Below are 19986 nucleotides of genomic sequence, written 5' to 3' on the forward strand. Positions count from 1 at the left end.
ATGCACTTCTTTTAGTATGGACTTCTTTTAGTATGCACTTCTTTTAGTATGCACTTCTATTAGTATGCACTTCTTTTAGTATGCACTTTTTTTGTGCCTCTATGGCTTTGCTGTAGTTTACCTCTTCTTGTAACATCTGCTTCCAGCTCACACTCTCAAACACATAGATCCCCTGAACGCAGCTCACTTTCCCAACTCACACTCTCAAAACACATAGATCCCCTGAACGCAGCTCCCTTTTCCAGCTCACACTCTCAAAACACATAGATCTCCTGAACGCAGCTCGCTTTTCCAGCTCACACTCTCAAAACACATAGATCCCCTGAACGCAGCTCCCTTTCCCAGCTCACACTCTCAAAACACATTGATCCCCTGAATGCAGCTCCCTTTTCCAGCTCACTCCCTGAAACACATAGATCACCTGAACGGAACTCCCTTTCCCAGCTCACACTCTCAAAACACCTAGATCTCCTGAACGCAGCTCACTCTCCAGATCCCAATCACCTGAATTCTAATCACCTGTTCACACACCTGTAGGTCATTATCACACACTACTTAGTTAAGTTCTTTGCACCCCATCACTGTGAGGTATTGTTTGTTTTGTGACACATATCTTTCGGAGTGCTGGGGTTCCCCGTGATGTACTCCTGTGTATGATTGGTTTTTTCTGCCTAACTAAGGATGCCTTTTGATTATTCCTTGCCTGTACTTTAGGGAGACCATCCGCCACCTCATCAGGAGCATGCCCAGGCGTTGTAGGGAGGTCATATAGGCACGTGGAGGCCACACACACTACTGAGCCTCATTTTGACTTGTTTTAAGGACATTACATCAAAGTTGGATCAGCCTGTAGTGTGGTTTTCCACTTTAATTTTGAGTGTGACTCCATTGATAATTTTTGTGTGATTTTGTTGTCAGCACATTCAACTATGTAAAGTATTTAATAAGAATATCTCATTCATTCATCTAGGATGTGTTATTTTAGTGTTCCCTTTATTTTTTTGAGCAGTGTATATTCTGAGCACTTGAATCAAAGGACAAGTCCATGCATTAAGCACATTATCCATATCAAGGCACCAAGGATATGTAAAAAAAATAAAAACTTGGTTGCCATAGCACTGTGAGCAGGGTTCAAACCTGTGCGGGGAGACCCCATTGGATTTCAAGTCCAATGCCTTAACCACTCGGCCATCGCAGCTTGCTATATTAACTACCAGGCCTTAACCAGTCGTTTATCTCATTCTGTCAATTTTACTTCTGTAAAGACGAGACTGTCTACTGAAGAGCCTATTTGAACTGTTTTTCAAGGAATACATATTCTGAGCACTTGAATCAAAGGACAAGTCTATGCATTAAGCACTTCATCAATATCGAGTCACCAATGCTATTTTACAAATAAAGACTGGTTTGTCAATGTGCTGCGAGCAGTTTTAAAAAATGTACGTTGAGACAACACTGGATTTCATTTGCAAAGCTTAAACCACTTGGCCATCGCAGCAGTAGGAATCTAAGGAAAGTGATGAGGAGAAAGCAGAAGTGGGCTATACGCTTCGAGCAAGGTAAGAACATGGGTGGGGAGACCCCATTGAAATTCAGGTCCAACGTCTAAAGAATTGGCCATTGCAGCTGTTGGAATGCAAGTAAAGGGATTGGGATTTGGAAACAGACATCATTGGTGTAAAATGGTAAACTTGATGGCACGACATATTGATCTTATTGCGCCAAATCACGTATTAACCACTCGGCCATCACAACTTTCTCAATTAGCTCACACAAAGACAAAAGTATTCTGAGCACTTGAATCACTGGACAAGTCCATGTCTTAAAGAGATTATCCATATCAAGTCACCAAGGATATGTTCAAAATACTGGTTTGTCATAGCACTGCGAGCAGATTTCAACCCTGCGCAGGAAGACAACATTGGATTTCAAGTCCACTCTGCCATCAAAACTTACTCTGTTATCTTGCAGTCCTTAACAGCTCAACTATCTCACAACCAACAGGATCTGTTCTGAAGAGCCTATTTGAACTCCTTTTTGTCTTGGAAGATATATTCTGAGCAGCTGAATCAAAGGACAAGTCCACGGATTAAGGACATTATCCATACCAACTCCCAAATGACATGTTGCAAATAAAGACTTGTTTGTCAAAGCGCTGTGAGCAGGGTTCGAACCTGTGCGGGGAGACCCCATTGGATTTCAAATCCAACGCCTTAACCTCTCGGCCATCACAGCTTCTCCTGTTGGCTACTCTGCCTTAACCAGCCCGCTATCTCGTTCTGTCCATTTTACCTCTAAAATGACCATATTATCGCTATTGAAGAGCCTACTTTAAATGTTTGTCATGGAAGATACATTCTGAGCACTTGAATCAAAGGACATGTCCAAGCATTATCCATATCAAGTCCCCAATGATCAGTAACAAATAAAGACTGGATTGTTCAAAACTGCACTGGGCGAACCCAATGGATTTCGAGGTCAACGATTTAACCAGTCTGCAATCACAGCTTGCTGAGTTAGCTCACACAAGGACAAAAGTATCCAAATGCCTAGTTGAAATATTTTTCAAGTAAAATGAGCTATTTTCTGAGCACTTCAATCGTTAGACGAGCCCATAAAGTAAGGACAATATAAATTCAGAGGAGACAGATCCAATTACTAAAGGTCTACTTTATCATCACCCTGTAAAAACTGTACAGGGAGAACATATTGGATTTTGATTCTAATGCTTAAACCACTTGGCCATCGCAGCAGTAGGAATCTAAGGAAAGTGATGAGGAGAAAGCAGAAGTGGGCTATACGCTTCGAGCAAGGTAAGAACATGGGTGGGGAGACCCCATTGAAATTCAGGTCCAACGTCTAAAGACCTCGGCCATTGCAGCTGTTGGAATGCAAGTAAATTGATTGGGATTTGGAAACAGACATCATTGGTGCAAAATGGTCAACTTGATGGCACGACATATTGATCTAGTAACCTCGGTCCTTTCCAAAGCTGTGAAGGTTGGAAGTTTAATGTGCAAGTCAAAAAACTATGTGCAGAGAAAGTACAAGTGGACTATTCAATGAGAATAAGTTTTTAAAAAGAGCAGGGAGACGCAATTGGGTTTCAAGTCTGAAGACTTAACCACTTGGCTCTCAGATTTTCCATCGCAAATCTAACACAAACAACAGTATCTGTACTGAAGAGCCTATTTGAACTGTTTGTCAAGGCAGATATATTATGAGCACTTGAATCAAAGGACAAGTCTATGCATTAAGCACTTCATCAATATCAAGTCACCAAGGATATGTAAAAAAATAAATGGTTTGTCATTGCGCTGTGAGCAGGGTTTGAACCTGCGCGGGGAGACCCCATTGGATTTCAAGTCCAACGCCTTAACCACTCGGCCATCACAGCTTGCTATGTTAACTACCAGGCCTTAACCAGTTGTTTATCTCATTCTGTCAATTTTACTTCTGTAAAGACGAGACTGTCTACTGAAGAGCCTATTTGAACTGTTATTCAAGGAATACATATTCTGAGCACTTGAATCAAAGGACAAGTCTATGCATTAAGCACTTCATCAATATCAAGTCACCAATGCTATTTTACAAATAAAGACTGGTTTGTCAATGCGATGCAAGCAGTTTTAAAAACTGTACAGGGAGACAACACTGGAGTTCATTTGCAAAGCTTAAACCACTTGGCCATCGCAGCAGTAGGAATCTAAGGAAAGTGATGAGGAGAAAGCAGAAGTGGGCTATACGCTTCGAGCAAGGTAAGAACATGGGTGGGGAGACCCCAGTGAAATTCAGGTCCAACGTCTAAAGAATCGGCCATTGCAGCTGTTGGAACAAGTAAAGGGATTGGGGATTTGGAAACAGACATCATTGGTGTAAAATGGTAAACTTGATGGCACGACATATTGATCTTATTGCGCCAAATCACGTATTAACCACTCGGCCATCACAACTTTCTCAATTAGCTCACACAAAGACAAAGACAAAAAGTATTCCGAGCACTTGAATCACTGGACAAGTCCATGTCTTAGATTCCTATCATATGTTCAAAATACTGGTTTGTCATAGCACTGCGAGCAGATTTCAACCCTGCGCAGGAAGACAAGAAAGCAGAAGTGGGCTATACGCTTCGAGCAAGGTAAGAACATGGGTGGGGAGACCCCAGTGAAATTCAGGTCCAACGTCTAAAGAATCGGCCATTGCAGCTGTTGGAACAAGTAAAGGGATTGGGATTTGGAAACAGACATCATTGGTATAAAATGGTAAACTTGATGGCCCGACATATTGATCTTATTACGCCAAATCACGTATTAACCACTCACAACTTTCTCAATTAGCTCACACAAAGACAAAAATATTCTGAGCACTTGAATCACTGGACAAGTCCATGTCTTAAAGATATTATCTATATCAAGTCACCAAGGATATGTTCAAAATACTGGTTTGTCATAGCACTGCGAGCAGATTTCAACCCTGCGCAGGAAGACAACATTGGATTTCAAGTCCACTTCGCCATCAGAACTTACTCTGTTATCTTGCAGTCCTTAACAGCTCGACTATCTCACAACCAACAGGATCTGTTCTGAAGAGCCTATTTGAACTCCTTTTTGTCTTGGAAGATATATTCTGAGCACCTGAATCAAAGGACAAGTCCACGGATTAAGGACATTATCCATATCAACTCCCAAATGACATGTTGCAAATAAAGACTTGTTTGTCAAAGCGCTGTGAGCAGGGTTCGAACCTGCTCGGGGAGACCCCATTGGATTTCGAATCCAACGCCTTAACCTCTCGGCCATCACAGCTTCTCCTGTTGGCTACACTGCCTTAACCAGCCCGCTATCTCGTTCTGTCCATTTTACCTCTAAAATGACCATATTATCGCTATTGAAGAGCCTACTTTAAATGTTTGTCATGGAAGATACATTCTGAGCACTTGAATCAAAGGACATGTCCAAGCATTATCCATATCAAGTCCCCAATGATCAGTAACAAATAAAGACTGGATTGTTCAAAACTGCACTGGGCGAACCCAATGGATTTCGAGGTCAACGATTTAACCAGTCTGCAATCACAGCTTGCTGAGTTAGCTCACACAAGGACAAAAGTATCCAAATGCCTAGTTGAAAGATTTTTCAAGTAAAATGAGCTATTTTCTGAGCACTTCAATCGTTAGACGAGCCCATAAAGTAAGGACAATTTAAATTCAGAGGAGACAGATCCAATTACTAAAGGTCTACTTTATCATCACCCTGTAAAAACTGTACAGGGAGAACATATTGGATTTTGATTCCAATGCTTAAACCACTTGGCCATCGCAGCAGTAGGAATCTAAGGAAAGTGATGAGGAGAAAGCAGAAGTGGGCTATACGCTTCGAGCAAGGTAAGAACATGGAAATTCAGGTCCAATGTCTAAAGAACTCGGCCATTGCAGCTGTTGGAACAAGTAAAGGGATTGGGGATTTGGAAACAGACATCATTGGTGCAAAATGGTCAACTTGATGGCACAACATATTGATCTAGTAATCTCGGTCCTTTCCAAAGCTGTGAAGGTTGGAAGTTTAATGTGCAAGTCAAAAAACTATGTGCAGAGAAAGTACAAGTGGACTATTCACTGAGAATAAGATTTTAAAAAGAGCAGGGAGACGCAATTGGGTTTCAAGTCTGAGGACTTAACCACTTGGCTCTCAGATTTTCCATCACAAATCTAACACAAACAACAGAATCTATTATCTTTGGGGGATGGTAGGGGACGCCATGTGTGACTGACGTGTTTTCCGTTTGCTCCCGTGGTATTCTTAAAGTTTATGTGAATTCTGCAGCAGAACCGTATTTATTTTCAAATATTAATTTGGTGATCCCTTTCCGTAAAAACCAAGACTACTTTTCTTCCGAATGTCAGCATGTCAACCAAACATAAGGCCAAGAGCATGACTTTGAGAAAATCCGGCCTACAAGACCCGCTCTCATCACCGCCCTCCCCTGAGTCTGAGGGCCCGGGGACGCACACTTTACCCGGGGGCGCGGCTTGGCCTGGCGGCGCTGAAATGAACATTCTCGAGGCCATCAGGCTACTACGCTCTGAGATAGTTGAAATGAAAACACAGGTGGTTGCTACGATTGAGGCCAGAATACAGAAGGTTTCTGATACTTTAAAAGCAGATTTAACCATCCTGCGGAACGAGACTGTGCCGGCAATTACATTACTCAAAACAACAACTGCGTCACACACTACAACGATTGCAGCACTGGAGGCCTCCGCTACTAATGTCTCCGATTTAACTACATCCCTGGAGACTGAAGTTAAACGCCTAGCTGCGGATTTGAAAAAGGTGAGGGAGTGCTGTGTGAGTTTAGAGGGACTCTCTCGACACAATAATCTGAGACTTGTATCAGTCCCAGAGTCCGCTGAAATGCATCGCGCCACAGATTTCGTTTCAGGGCTGCTGAAGGATGTTCTTGCCTTAGATGAAAAGCCCCTGATTGATCGAGCCCACCGGTCGCTGCGCCCAAAGCCCCGGGATGGGGAGAGGCCCCGTGACATAAGTGACATAATTCTTCGAGTGCACTTTTTTCATGAGAAGATGGAGATCCTCCGACGAGCCCGCAATACCACTCTGAGCTTTCAAGGACAGAGCTTCTCCATCTACCAGGACTACTCCCCCACTGTTTCCAGGCAGCGCGCAGCTTTCGGACAGGCCAAACGAGTACTTCGGGACCATCCAAGTGTGAAGTATGGACTGCGATTCCCGGCCCGTTTATGGATATCTCATGAGGGTAAAGACCACACATTTGAATCTCCGGATGAGGCTATGGCTCACATTCAACGTCACATCAAGAAGTCTTGAATATGCTCACAGTGTGGATTGTAAGTACCCCACTTGTGGTACAATTATGTTTAGATATAACAGGCTAGTCTTGTATAGTTGGTGAAACTATTCAGGCTTATTTGATGTGATCTAATGTTTTGATTATCTAGTGTGCGTGCCTTATCTCGCTCACCTATTTAGTTTGTTTACACATTGTCTCAGTGACTCAAAATAGTTTTGGTTATTTGTTTACTGCATCCGTTTGCATTGACCCAGTAAACAGTAAATGTCTCCTGAGGCTACACGGTTTCTGGGGCCTCACTTTCATTTTAAAAGTTTTGAGCGTCATTTATGCCCAGCAAACGTTCAACGTTGCTCACACGTAGTTTTTTGGTATTGGTTGTAAGCTGTCTCAGCTTCAACTAGACTACTATTATAATGACTATTATTTTTGATTGTCTAACTACGATTTCCTTACTTCAAATTAGATTTTTGGCTGAGAGCCTTTATACATTTTATTTATTTTCTCTCTCAATGCCTGTTATAAGACGGGTGAATACAATTATATACATCTACAAGTGGTGCTTTTGTCATTCCGTTTACACAAGGGATTCGCCTTTTTTTTATTTGAAAAAATACATACAAATCTTTCTTTTTGCTGCTTGATCCACTAACAAAACACAACTTTAAAGAGCGGGACTGTGGGTTTAGGTTTAAGACCGCACTCTCACAGACATACTGTGCGAAGAGAACATGTTCTATTTAGGCTTGTACCTCGTTTGGGGAGGTATTGTCTGGGATGGGGGGAGGGGGAGGGGGTGGGGGGGCAGGTTGAATTGTTCAGTTCTAATGTTGTCATTCTGTCTTTTTAGTTTTTTTTCTGTTTTTTTTCTGTACTTTTTCCAAACATTTACCACCGTACATTATTACTCTGGGACAAGTTATTCTGGGGGTTTTGGGCGCTCATTGCTTTTCCATTCTATGCTCTGATGACAGGGTTGAATAACGGGAATGCCCAGAGGGGCCGAAATAATACGATCAAGTACATTTCTTGGAATACGAAAGGGGTTAACAACCCGGTGAAGCGTAAGAGGGTGTTGACGCACTTAAAGGGTTTGAATGCAAATATTGCATTTCTACAAGAGACTCACTTGAGGACTGGTGAGCATTCGAGGGATGCGTAAGGACTGGGTTGGTCAAGTGTTCCACTCAAACTTTCATAGTAAATCAAGAGGTGCTGCTATTCTGGTTGATAAAGCTACTCCCTTTGTAGCTTCTGAGGTTATTGCTGATCCTAAGGGACGATATGTCATAGTAACTGGTGAACTGTTTTCTACCCCTCTTGTTTTGGCTAGTGTTTATGCTCCCAATTGGGATGACACAAGTTTCATTTCTTCCTTTCTGTCTGCTATTCCCAATTTAGATTCTCATTTGTTGATTTTAGGGGGGGATTTCAACTGTAAAATGTCCCCAGTTCTGGACAAGTCCTCACAAATAAATACAGGCCCATCTAAATGTGCCCTACTTATTCAATCCTTTCTTCAGAAATATGCTATGTTTGAGGCCTGGCGTTTCCTACATCCTACAGATAGACAGTATTCCTTTTATTCTCATGTTCATAAAACATACTCCCGGATTGATTACTTTTTTTTGGACAAAAAACTTCTGCCTAACCTTCGGCAGTGTACTTACGAGAGTATTGTTATCTCTGACCATTCACCATTAGTGCTTGAACTAGAGTTTCCCCAGCGACCCCCTAGGTGTTATCAATGGCGTCTCAACCCCATTTTACTCTCAGATAAGGAGTTTGTCAATTTCATTTCTTCTGAAATTGCCTTATTCCTAGAAACTAATTCAACACCAGGTATGTCCTGCTCTACCATATGGGAGTCTCTCAAAGCATACGTGGCCAAATTATTTCTTATACAGCCAACCAAAACAGAGTTCGCTCCCAGTGACTTCGGGACCTGAGCGAGTCCATAGCCACATTGGATGAGAAGTATGCTACGGATCCTTCCTCTGATCTGCATAAAGAGCGCCAACTACTCCAATCTGAATTTGATGAGCTTTCTACCAGGCAAGCTGAACAGTTACTCTTGCGAGCTCGATACAAAGTCTATGAACAAGGCGACAAGGCCAGTAAACTCCTTGCACATCAGATCCGTAAATCTGAGGCCTCACGGCTAATCCCACAAATAAGGACCCCGTCTGGTGCCACCACAGTTATACATAAAGAGATCAATGATCAATTTAAACAATTTTACTCTGCGCTATACACCTCTGAATCCCCTCAAGACCCTTTGCTGATTGACTCCTTCTTTAATGGCTTGAATATGCCTTCAATTGATACAGACTCCCATGACTGTCTAGAAGAAGAATTTACGCTTGAGGAGATTGTAACAGCAGTGTCCGCAATGAAAAGTGGTAAATCACCGGGTCCGGACGGTTTTCCAACCGAATTTTACAGGACGTTTTCTGGTCTGCTTTGCCCATTCTTGTCCCGACTATTTGCAGAGTGCCTCAATACTTCAAAGCTGCCGCCTAGTCTTTATCAGGCTTCAATTTCATTACTACTAAAGAAAAACAAAGACCCCCTGGAATGTGGATCCTATCGCCCAATCTCGCTTTTAAACTGTGATTACAAAATCCTAGCTAAGCTTTTAGCCATCCGTATGGAAGGCTTGCTGCACCAAGTAATACACTCTGACCAGACTGGCTTTGTGAGAAATAGACATTTATTTTTCAATATTAGGCGCCTTATGAATATACTGTACTCCCCAGCGTCGGAGGACCCGGAGGTGGTGGTCTCACTTGATGCCGAAAAAGCGTTTGACCGCGTTGAGTGGGATTACCTAACAGCTGCCCTTTATAGATTTGGCTTTGGCCCCAAATTCATTGCGTGGATAAAGATTCTTTATTTTTCCCCCATGGCTTCGGTACGGACTAATAACTTGTCCTCTGACTATTTTCCCTTGCACCGCGGATCCAGACAGGGTTGCCCACTCTCCCCCTTGTTGTTTGCTTTGGCAATCGAGCCTCTCGCCATTGCGCTACGCTCTAATGATGCCATTCAAGGCATAATCAGGGCGGGCTGGGAGCAGAAAGTCTCGCTATATGCTGACGACCTCCTTTTGTTTATCTCCAATCCCGATACCTCATTGCCACGTGCCCTATCTGTTCTTAAAAAGTTTGGATCAATCTCAGGGTACAAGCTGAATCTAGGCAAGAGTGAGCTTTTTCCGGTAAACAAGGCTGCTTTAAAGTGCTCTTTCACAAGTTCTCAGTTTAGGATTGTCCGGGATCAATTCACTTACTTGGGAGTAAAAGTGACAAGGAAATATTCAAATTTGTTTCAGGAAAACTTTGTTGCTCTAGCAGACAGATTGAAACAATCTTTTACTTTTTGGAATTCGCTACCCCTTTCTCTTATCGGAAGGGTTAATGTCATTAAAATGAATGTGTTGCCCAAATTTCTATATTTATTTCAATGTTTACCCATTTTTATTCCAAAATCTTTTTTTATTTCACTGGATCAAACATTCATGCATTTTATTTGGGATGGCAAGGTACCACGGATTGGTAGAAAGCATTTACAGAAGCCTAGGTCATTGGGGGGTTTAGCTCTACCACATTTTCAGACATACTACTGGGCTGCAAATTTTAGAGCCGTTCTGTACTGGCTGCAGACTGATCCTACTGGCCCTAGACCACTCTGGGTCCAGATGGAGTCTGAATCGTGTAAACCTGCAGCACTTTCCTCTGTGCTGTGCTCGTCTCTCCCAGTGTCCCTAGGCAAAAGGTGTGCCAACCCAATTGTAAAGCAGTCTCTTAAAATTTGGAATCAGTTCCGTTTAGCCTTTAACCTCCGAGGCTTTTCTCTATCAGGCCCAATCAATCAGAACATTTTATTTCCTCCATCTTTGAATGATGGGGCTTTTGGCATTTGGCACTCACTAGGCCTTTCCTCGCTAGCCCAATTATTCTTTGATGGTACATTTGCCTCTTTTTCTCAGCTGCAGGAAAAGTTCAATCTCCCCCAATCCCACTTTTTCCGCTATCTCCAGACTAGAAACTTTGTCAGGGCTAATACACCTGGATTTTCCAATAGGCCTGCGAATACAGCTATAGAGAGCATCTTGGAGCTGAACAAGCTTCCTAGGGGTGCAATTTCAGATGTATATGCAATCATTCATGACTTACAGAACCCTTCTTTGGTGCCTTTAAAGACTCGATGGGAAAGGGATTTGGGGGAGGAACTTGGGGAAGACGCCTGGGAATCTGTGCTGCACAGGGTGCACTCGTCCTCTTTTAGCACTAGACACAGCCTCATTCAATTCAAGGTGGTTCACCGTATCCACTGGTCGGGGGCCAAACTTGGAAGAATATTCTCTGATTTTGATCCTACCTGTGTCAGATGTAAGGTGGAACCAGCCACACTGTTGCATATGTTTTGGGGCTGTCATAAACTGTCAGGTTTCTGGGAATTAATATTTAAATGTTTCTCTGATATATATGACACTGTTATAGATCCGTCTCCCCTTACAGCCCTTTTTGGAGTACTGCCCATGGGTACCCCCCTATCAAGAATCCAGTCGGACACTGTTGCTTATACAACTCTTTTAGCTAGACGGCTAATACTACAGAACTGGAAGATGGCAGCTCCCCCATCTTATAAATATTGGGTGAGGGATGTGTTGTGCTCTCTGAAACTAGAAAAAATTCAATTCAATTCACGTGGGAACCCCAAACTGTTTGATGAGGCTTGGTCTCCATTCCGGTCTTACTTTAAACAGTCCATCCTCTGATGGCATTCCAATTAATACTAAAATAAGTCTGTGACTTAAGGGTTGGAGGAGTCTCTCTCTGTGTTTTTGCTGGGTGGGGACTAAGATCCATGTGCTTATTGATTGTGGTCCGCAGATGCCTTGTTCATCTTGCCCAGGCAGAGACTGAAGTGTGAGCTTGTTTTTCCCAGTTATTTTTACATTTTGTTCACACCTACATGAATAATCATTTTTTTTATTTTTATTTTAAAGCATTGTAAACTTTTTTTTTGTCCAGTGGATGGTCGGTCTGTGGCCATGACTCTCTGTGAGTGGTTGCATTTCTCCACCCTTATCCCTTGACTGTTTACAGGAACAATGGTGAGATGTTAGCCCTGTCCCTGTACTATAGATTGCCCTTTAACCTCTGTAGCCTTCTGCCTGGTGTGTTTAACTTGTCTAAAGTATGGTATCTTTAAAGCTATTTTTTTATTTGTATTTTTATTTGTTTTTGTTTTTTTCTAGTTGAGTATATTATTTATATTGCTTTGTCTTGTCTGTATGTGTGTATGTTCAAAACTTAATAAACAGAGTTTAAAAAATAAAAAAAACAGTATCTGTACTGAAGAGCCTATTTGAACTGTTTGTCAAGGCAGATATATTCTGAGCACTTGAATCAAAGGACAAGTCCATGCATTAAGCACATTATCCATATCAAGTCACCAAGGATATGTAAAAAAAGAAATGGTTTGTCATAGCGCTGTGAGCAGGGTTCGAACCTGCGCGGGGAGACCCCATTGGATTTCAAGTCCAACGCCTTAACCACTCGGCCATCACAGCTTGCTATGTTAACTACCAGGCCTTAACCAGTCGTTTATCTCATTCTGTCAATTTTACTTCTGTAAAGACGAGACTGTCTACTGAAGAGCCTATTTGAACTGTTATTCAAGGAATACATATTCTGAGCACTTGAATCAAAGGACAAGTCTATGCATTAAGCACTTCATCAATATCAAGTCACCAATGCTATTTTACAAATAAATACTGGTTTGTCAATGCGATGCAAGCAGTTTTAAAAACTGTACAGGGAGACAACACTGGAGTTCATTTGCAAAGCTTAAACCACTTGGCCATCGCAGCAGTAGGAATCTAAGGAAAGTGATGAGGAGAAAGCAGAAGTGGGCTATACGCTTCGAGCAAGGTAAGAACATGGGTGGGGAGACCCCAGTGAAATTCAGGTCCAACGTCTAAAGAATCGGCCATTGCAGCTGTTGGAACAAGTAAAGGGATTGGGGATTTGGAAACAGACATCATTGGTGTAAAATGGTAAACTTGATGGCACAACATATTGATCTTATTGCGCCAAATCACGTATTAACCACTCGGCCATCACAACTTTCTCAATTAGCTCACACAAAGACAAAGACAAAAAGTATTCCGAGCACTTGAATCACTGGACAAGTCCATGTCTTAGATTCCTATCAAGTCATATGTTCAAAATACTGGTTTGTCATAGCACTGCGAGCAGATTTCAACCCTGCGCAGGAAGACAACATTGGATTTCAAGTCCACTCTGCCATCAAAACTTACTCTTGCAGTCCTTAACAGCTCGACTATCTCACAACCAACAGGATCTCTTCTGAAGAGCCTATTTGAACTCCTTTTTGTCTTGGAAGATATATTCTGAGCACCTGAATCAAAGGACAAGTCCACGGATTAAGGACATTATCCATATCAACTCCCAAATGACATGTTGCAAATAAAGACTTGTTTGTCAAAGCGCTGTGAGCAGGGTTCGAACCTGCGCGGAGAGACCCCATTGGATTTCGAATCCAACGCCTTAACCTCTCGGCCATTTCATTGAAAAACGCAAGAAAAACTGCTCTCTGAAAGCTAAAAATAATTTCCATAAGTCACTTCCATGAGTTGTTAAAAGAGGGCAAAATTTAATATCGACCTGCATGCAATTCATACAAAGTCCACAGGATGTCGCCATTGTCGTCATTTTCAATTGAATTAATTGTTGGAAAATCCATCTATCTGGCATCCGTTTCTTCCAGTCTTCACCCGGATGTTGTTAATGTGGTAATGGGCAGCCATTGATTTGCAAACGAGGAGCTATTGAATATACATCGCCCTGTAATCATTTTGATAGATTATAAACGTTTACTAATACCTAAAGTTGGATTACAAAAGGATTTCGAAGTGTTTTGTGAAAGTTTATCGTCGACTTTTTTAATTTTTAAAAATTACGCAAGGTTTAAAAACGATGTTTTTTTCTGAATGACACAGCTTCCATACAAAGCTATTTTGGGTATATATGGACCGATTTAAACGAAAAAAAGACCCAATAGTGATGTTTATGGGGCATATAGGAGTGCCAAGAAAGAAGCTCGTCAAAGGTAATGAATGTTTTATATTTTATTTCTGCGTTTTGTGCTGCGTCGGATAAGCAGAGTCTTTGTTTACGTCGCATTCAGGCATTTTCAGGTGGTGCATGCTATCAGATAATACCTTCTCATGCTTTCGCCGAAAAGCATTTTAAAAATCTGACTTGTTGGCTAGGTTCACAACGAGTGTAGCTTTAATTCAATACCCTGCTTGTGAATTTTGATCAAGGTTTGAGTTGTAACGAGTACATTTAGCATTTAGCGTAGCGCATTTGCATTTCCAGGTGTCTACTTGAGACATCTGCGTCTCAAGTATAGTCAAGAAGTTAAACCACTTGGCCATCGCAGCAGTAGGAATCTAAGGAAAGTGATGGGGAGAAAGCAGAAGTGGGCTATACGCTTCGAGCAAGGTAAGAACATGGGTCGGGAGACCCCATTGAAATTCAGGTCCAACGTCTAAAGACCTCGGCCATTGCAGCTGTTGGAATGCAAGTAAAGGGATTGGGATTTGGAAACAGACATCATTGGTGCAAAATGGTCAACTTGATGGCACGACATATTGATCTAGTAACCTCGGTCCTTTCCAAAGCTGTGAAGGTTGGAAGTTTAATGTGCAAGTCAAAAAACTATGCGCAGAGAAAGTACAAGTGGACTATTCACTGAGAATAAGATTTTAAAAAGAGCAGGGAGACACAATTGGGTTTCAAGTCTGAGGACTTAACCACTTGGCTCTCAGAATTTCCATCGCAAATCTAGCACAAACAACAGTATCTGTACTGAAGAGCCTATTTGAACTGTTTGTCAAGGCAGATATAATCTGAGCACTTGAATCAAAGGACAAGTCTATGCATTAAGCACTTCATCAATATCAAGTCACCAAGGATATGTAAAAAAATAAATGGCTTAAAGCGCTGTGAGCAGGGTTCGAACCTGAGCGGGGAGACCCCATTGGATTTCAAGTCCAACGCCTTAACCACTCGGCCATCACAGCTTGCTATGTTAACTACCAGTCGTTTATCTCATTCTGTCAATTTTACTTCTGTAAAGACGAGACTGTCTACTGAAGAGCCTATTTGAACTGTTATTCAAGGAATACATATTCTGAGCACTTGAATCAAAGGACAAGTCTATGCATTAAGCACTTCATCAATATCAAGTCACCAATGCTATTTTACAAATAAAGACTGGTTTGTCAATGCGATGCAAGCAGTTTTAAAAACTGTACAGGGAGACAACACTGGAGTTCATTTGCAAAGCTTAAACCACTTGGCCATCGCAGCAGTAGGAATCTAAGGAAAGTGATGAGGAGAAAGCAGAAGTGGGCTATACGCTTCGAGCAAGGTAAGAACATGGGTGGGGAGACCCCAGTGAAATTCAGGTCCAACGTCTAAAGAATCGGCCATTGCAGCTGTTGGAACAAGTAAAGGGATTGGGGATTTGGAAACAGACATCATTGGTGTAAAATGGTAAACTTGATGGCACAACATATTGATCTTATTGCGCCAAATCACGTATTAACCACTCGGCCATCACAACTTTCTCAATTAGCTCACACAAAGACAAAGACAAAAAGTATTCCGAGCACTTGAATCACTGGACAAGTCCATGTCTTAGATTCCTATCAAGTCATATGTTCAAAATACTGGTTTGTCATAGCACTGCGAGCAGATTTCAACCCTGCGCAGGAAGACAACATCAAGTCCACTCTGCCATCAAAACTTACTCTGTTATCTTGCAGTCCTTAACAGCTCGACTATCTCACAACCAACAGGATCTGTTCTGAAGAGGCTATTTGAACTCCTTTTTGTCTTGGAAGATATATTCTGAGCACCTGAATCAAAGGACAAGTCCACGATTAAGGACATTATCCATATCAACTCCCAAATGACATGTTGCAAATAAAGACTTGTTTGTCAAAGCGCTGTGAGCAGGGTTCGAACCTGCGCGGGGAGACCCCATTGGATTTCGAATCCAACGCCTTAACCTCTCGGCCATCACAGCTTGTTGGCTACTCTGCCTTAACCAGCCCGCTATCTCGTTCTGTCCATTTTACCTCTAAAATGACCATATTATCGCTATTGAAGAGCCTACTTTAAATTTTTGTCATGGAAGATACATTCTGAGCACTTGAATCAAAGGACATGTCCAAGCATTATCCATATCAAGTCCCCAATGATCAGTAAAAAAATAAAGGCTGGATTGTTCAAAACTGCACTTGGCGAACCCAATGGATTTCGAGGTCAACGATTTAACCAGTCTGCAATCACAGCTTGCTGAGTTAGCTCACACAAGGACAAAAGTATCCAAATGCCTGGTTGAAATGTTTTTCAAGTAAAATGAGCTATTTTCTGAGCACTTCAATCGTTAGACGAGCCCATAAAGTAAGGACAATTTAAATTCAGAGGAGACAGATCCAATTACTAAAGGTCTACTTTATCATCACCCTGTAAAAACTGTACAGGGAGAACATATTGGATTTTGATTCCAATGCTTAAACCACTTGGCCATCGCAACAGTAGGAATCTAAGGAAAGTGATGAGGAGAAAGCAGAAGTGGGCTATACGCTTCGAGCAAGGTAAGAACATGGGTGGGGAGACCCCAGTGAAATTCAGGTCCAACGTCTAAAGAATCGGCCATTGCAGCTGTTGGAACAAGTAAAGGGATTGGGGATTTGGAAACAGACATCATTGGTGTAAAATGGTAAACTTGATGGCACGACATATTGATCTTATTGCGCCAAATCACGTATTAACCACTCGGCCATCACAACTTTCTCAATTAGCTCACACAAAGACAAAGACAAAAAGTATTCCGAGCACTTGAATCACTGGACAAGTCCATGTCTTAGATTCCTATCATATGTTCAAAATACTGGTTTGTCATAGCACTGCGAGCAGATTTCAACCCTGCGCAGGAAGACAACATTGGATTTCAAGTCCACTCTGCCATCAAAACTCGGTTATCTTGCAGTCCTTAACAGCTCAACTATCTCACAACCAACAGGATCTGTTCTGAAGAGCCTATTTGAACTCCTTTTTGTCTTGGAAGATATATTCTGAGCAGCTGAATCAAAGGACAAGTCCACGGATTAAGGACATTATCCATACCAACTCCCAAATGACATGTTGCAAATAAAGACTTGTTTGTCAAAGCGCTGTGAGCAGGGTTCGAACCTGCGCGGGGAGACCCCATTGGATTTCAAATCCAACGCCTTAACCTCTCGGCCATCACAGCTTCTCCTGTTGGCTACTCTGCCTTAACCAGCCCGCTATCTCGTTCTGTCCATTTTACCTCTAAAATGACCATATTATCGCTATTGAAGAGCCTACTTTAAATGTTTGTCATGGAAGATACATTCTGAGCACTTGAATCAAAGGACATGTCCAAGCATTATCCATATCAAGTCCCCAATGATCAGTAACAAATAAAGACTGGATTGTTCAAAACTGCACTGGGCGAACCCAATGGATTTCGAGGTCAACGATTTAACCAGTCTGCAATCACAGCTTGCTGAGTTAGCTCACACAAGGACAAAAGTATCCAAATGCCTAGTTGAAAAATTTTTCAAGTAAAATGAGCTATTTTCTGAGCACTTCAATCGTTAGACGAGCCCATAAAGTAAGGACAATTTAAATTCAGAGGAGACAGATCCAATTACTAAAGGTCTACTTTATCATCACCCTGTAAAAACTGTACAGGGAGAACATATTGGATTTTGATTCCAATGCTTAAACCACTTGGCCATCGCAGCAGTAGGAATCTAAGGAAAGTGATGAGGAGAAAGCAGAAGTGGGCTATACGCTTCGAGCAAGGTAAGAACATGGGTGGGGAGACCCCATTGAAATTCAGGTCCAACGTCTAAAGAATCGGCCATTGCAGCTGTTGGAACAGTTATAGGGATTGGGGATTTGGAAACAGACATCATTGGTGTAAAATGGTAAACTTGATGGCACGACATATTGATCTTATTGCGCCAAATCACGTATTAACCACTCGGCCATCACAACTTTCTCAATTAGCTCACACAAAGACAAAGACAAAAAGTATTCCGAGCACTTGAATCACTGGACAAGTCCATGTCTTAGATTCCTATCATATGTTCAAAATACTGGTTTGTCATAGCACTGCGAGCAGATTTCAACCCTGCGCAGGAAGACAACATTGGATTTCAAGTCCACTCTGCCATCAAAAATTACTCTGTTATCTTGCAGTCCTTAACAGCTCAACTATCTCACAACCAACAGGATCTGTTCTGAAGAGCCTATTTGAACTCCTTTTTGTCTTGGAAGATATATTCTGAGCACCTGAATCAAAGGACAAGTCCACGGATTAAGGACATTATCCATACCAACTACCAAATGACATGTTGCAAATAAAGACTTGTTTGTCAAAGCGCTGTGAGCAGGGTTCGAACCTGCGCGGGGAGACCCCATTGGATTTCAAATCCAAAGCCTTAACCTCTCGGCCATCACAGCTTCTCCTGTTGGCTACTCTGCCTTAACCAGCCCGCTATCTCGTTCTGTCCATTTTACCTCTAAAATGACCATATTATCGCTATTGAAGAGCCTACTTTAAATGTTTGTCATGGAAGATACATTCTGAGCACTTGAATCAAAGGACATGTCCAAGCATTATCCATATCAAGTCCCCAATGATCAGTAACAAATAAAGACTGGATTGTTCAAAACTGCACTGTGCGAACCCAATGGATTTCGAGGTCAACGATTTAACCAGTCTGCAATCACAGCTTGCTGAGTTAGCTCACACAAGGACAAAAGTATCCAAATGCCTAGTTGAAAGATTTTTCAAGTAAAATGAGCTATTTTCTGAGCACTTCAATCGTTAGACGAGCCCATAAAGTAAGGACAATTTAAATTCAGAGGAGACAGATCCAATTACTAAAGGTCTACTTTATCATCACCCTGTAAAAACTGTACAGGGAGAACATATTGGATTTTGATTCCAATGCTTAAACCACTTGGCCATCGCAGCAGTAGGAATCTAAGGAAAGTGATGAGGAGAAAGCAGAAGTGGGCTATACGCTTCGAGCAAGGTAAGAACATGGGTGGGGAGACCCCATTGAAATTCAGGTCCAACGTCTAAAGACCTCGGCCATTGCAGCTGTTGGAATGCAAGTAAAGGGATTGGGATTTGGAAACAGACATCATTGGTGCAAAATGGTCAACTTGATGGCACGACATATTGATCTAGTAACCTCGGTCCTTTCCAAAGCTGTGAAGGTTGGAAGTTTAATGTGCAAGTCAAAAAACTATGTGCAGAGAAAGTACAAGTGGACTATTCACTGAGAATAAGATTTTAAAAAGAGCAGGGAGACGCAATTGGGTTTCAAGTCTGAAGACTTAACCACTTGGCTCTCAGATTTTCCATCGCAAATCTAACACAAACAACAGTATCTGTACTGAAGAGCCTATTCGAACTGTTTGTCAAGGCAGATATATTCTGAGCACTTGAATCAAAGGACAAGTCTATTCCATAAGCACTTCATCAATATCAAGTCTCCAAGGATATGTAAAAAAATAAATGGTTTGTCATTGCGCTGTGAGCAGGGTTTGAACCTGCGCGGGGAGACCCCATTGGATTTCAAGTCCAACGCCTTAACCACTCGGCCATCACAGCTTGCTATGTTAACTACCAGGCCTTAACCAGTCGTTTATCTCATTCTGTCAATTTTACTTCTGTAAAGACGAGACTGTCTACTGAAGAGCCTATTTGAACTGTTATTCAAGGAATACATATTCTGAGCACTTGAATCAAAGGACAAGTCTATGCATTAAGCACTTCATCAATATCAAGTCACCAATGCTATTTTACAAATAAAGACTGGTTTGTCAATGCGATGCAAGCAGTTTTAAAAACTGTACAGGGAGACAACACTGGAGTTCATTTGCAAAGCTTAAACCACTTGGCCATCGCAGCAGTAGGAATCTAAGGAAAGTGATGAGGAGAAAGCAGAAGTGGGCTATACGCTTCGAGCAAGGTAAGAACATGGGTGGGGAGACCCCA

At 41.9% G+C, this 19986-nt stretch overlaps 10 non-coding genes across 10 annotated transcripts; all 10 read right to left on the bottom strand.

Moving 5' to 3' along the window:
• Positions 1 to 1116: 1116 nt before the first annotated feature.
• On the bottom strand, positions 1117 to 1198 carry trnas-uga (transfer RNA serine (anticodon UGA)). The gene has a single exon. It is a non-coding gene; the product is annotated as a tRNA-Ser (tRNA).
• Positions 1199 to 2153: 955 nt separating this feature from the next.
• Positions 2154 to 2235, bottom strand: trnas-uga (transfer RNA serine (anticodon UGA)). Its single transcript has one exon. It is a non-coding gene; the product is annotated as a tRNA-Ser (tRNA).
• Positions 2236 to 3315: 1080 nt separating this feature from the next.
• On the bottom strand, positions 3316 to 3397 carry trnas-uga (transfer RNA serine (anticodon UGA)). Its single transcript has one exon. It is a non-coding gene; the product is annotated as a tRNA-Ser (tRNA).
• A 1326-nt stretch (positions 3398 to 4723) lies between these two features.
• Positions 4724 to 4805, bottom strand: trnas-cga (transfer RNA serine (anticodon CGA)). Its single transcript has one exon. It is a non-coding gene; the product is annotated as a tRNA-Ser (tRNA).
• A 7525-nt stretch (positions 4806 to 12330) lies between these two features.
• trnas-uga (transfer RNA serine (anticodon UGA)) lies at positions 12331 to 12412 on the bottom strand. Its single transcript has one exon. It is a non-coding gene; the product is annotated as a tRNA-Ser (tRNA).
• Positions 12413 to 14871: 2459 nt separating this feature from the next.
• Positions 14872 to 14953, bottom strand: trnas-uga (transfer RNA serine (anticodon UGA)). Its single transcript has one exon. It is a non-coding gene; the product is annotated as a tRNA-Ser (tRNA).
• A 928-nt stretch (positions 14954 to 15881) lies between these two features.
• Positions 15882 to 15963, bottom strand: trnas-cga (transfer RNA serine (anticodon CGA)). The gene has a single exon. It is a non-coding gene; the product is annotated as a tRNA-Ser (tRNA).
• A 1151-nt stretch (positions 15964 to 17114) lies between these two features.
• Positions 17115 to 17196, bottom strand: trnas-uga (transfer RNA serine (anticodon UGA)). The gene has a single exon. It is a non-coding gene; the product is annotated as a tRNA-Ser (tRNA).
• A 1159-nt stretch (positions 17197 to 18355) lies between these two features.
• Positions 18356 to 18437, bottom strand: trnas-uga (transfer RNA serine (anticodon UGA)). The gene has a single exon. It is a non-coding gene; the product is annotated as a tRNA-Ser (tRNA).
• Positions 18438 to 19517: 1080 nt separating this feature from the next.
• Positions 19518 to 19599, bottom strand: trnas-uga (transfer RNA serine (anticodon UGA)). Its single transcript has one exon. It is a non-coding gene; the product is annotated as a tRNA-Ser (tRNA).
• Between the last annotated feature and the right edge of the window lie 387 nt (positions 19600 to 19986).

The sequence above is a fragment of the Oncorhynchus clarkii genome, chromosome 20 (genome assembly GCF_045791955.1).
Source record: "Oncorhynchus clarkii lewisi isolate Uvic-CL-2024 chromosome 20, UVic_Ocla_1.0, whole genome shotgun sequence".
Lineage (NCBI taxonomy): Eukaryota > Metazoa > Chordata > Actinopteri > Salmoniformes > Salmonidae > Oncorhynchus > Oncorhynchus clarkii.